The following is a 238-nucleotide window of genomic DNA, read 5'->3' as shown; positions in this document are numbered from 1 at the left end:
ACTCGAAAAAACCCGAGGTTGAAAAACCCGAGTTTTATTGGTTTGGTTTGGTTTATAAATTTAAAAATCCGACACAAATGGTTTGGTTTGATATTTGAAAAATCCGAACCAACCCGGCCATGTACACCCCTAGTACAGACAATTACCTCACGTTGAACTTGCATTTCTCGATCATGTGACCAAAAAGACGAACCAACATTGTTACTTTGAGCCATTTGTTGGTCAATATCATCCGCAA

This window comes from Solanum tuberosum, unplaced genomic scaffold (genome assembly GCF_000226075.1).
Source record: "Solanum tuberosum cultivar DM 1-3 516 R44 unplaced genomic scaffold, SolTub_3.0 scf00667, whole genome shotgun sequence".
Classification (NCBI taxonomy): domain Eukaryota; kingdom Viridiplantae; phylum Streptophyta; class Magnoliopsida; order Solanales; family Solanaceae; genus Solanum; species Solanum tuberosum.
The sequence above is the reverse complement of the archived record's forward strand: the minus strand, read 5'-3'. Positions refer to the sequence as shown.